A 952-nucleotide genomic window follows, 5' to 3' on the forward strand; every position below is an offset into this window, starting at 1 on the left:
AGGAACTCTGTCGGTAGTAGTCACAAACTTTGTGTTGCAGGGGCTGGTTTTGGCCTCGTCATTGTAGTCGGTGTGTATGGTCTCGTCCGCTGGAATCTTCGACGCTGAGACATTCCACCATTTCGTCGAACTTTTTGCCCGAGTTGACGCCCTGGTGCTCCTGATACCAGCCATCCTTACTATATGGTTACTAAACTGTATATCCGGTACTCAAAAAACTCAAAATCTATGATAAAAACAATCGTAATCCGCTCTAAAACATTTTCACTTACGGAGCCCTGGTGATAGTGCACCCGTACCGTCCGCCATCTTTTAATAAGCGATGGAAGGAAGGAAGCTGTGCCCTTTACTATAGACACTGCCCCTACAGTCTTACAAAAAGACTTGGGACTACAAAATGTACCTTTAGGCCACACCGATTTAATTTCTTGGTTCACGGATTCGCTCGCTCCTATTTTTTGGAGAAAAAAAAATAAAAATGACTACTCAGCAAATTTTCACCATTAATGAAACCATTCACCAACTTTCTGGTGTAGCAAATTGGCCTTTATATTAAAAGCTCCTTAAAGTGTGGGTACAGGTGCTGTTACTGTACAAAAATGGCGTTTTTGTACTTTTTTCAAGCTGAAAACTTTTTTTCTTTATGTTTTGGATTAGCCGTTACCTTTACACCAACCATTTTACAATTTTTATTTTTATTTCGCCCTCTCGCTCCATATTTTTTATGAAAAAATCCGTGAACCATGAAATTAAATTGGTGTGGCCTTACCTTAAAGTTAAAAAGTTGACCATATAAGAACCTTGACCTAGTATAGCCTACTAAGACGTGTTCAGACCTGACCTTGCTTGACCCCGTGTGACCTACAGGCCATGGCCATTGTGGGTAAATAGTTCCACAGGAAGTATCGCTGGACTTGTCAGTGGTCCAACTTGACCTTCTGACCTTGACAGT

Source organism: Branchiostoma floridae, chromosome 19 (genome assembly GCF_000003815.2).
Source record: "Branchiostoma floridae strain S238N-H82 chromosome 19, Bfl_VNyyK, whole genome shotgun sequence".
Taxonomy (NCBI): Eukaryota; Metazoa; Chordata; class Leptocardii; order Amphioxiformes; family Branchiostomatidae; genus Branchiostoma; species Branchiostoma floridae.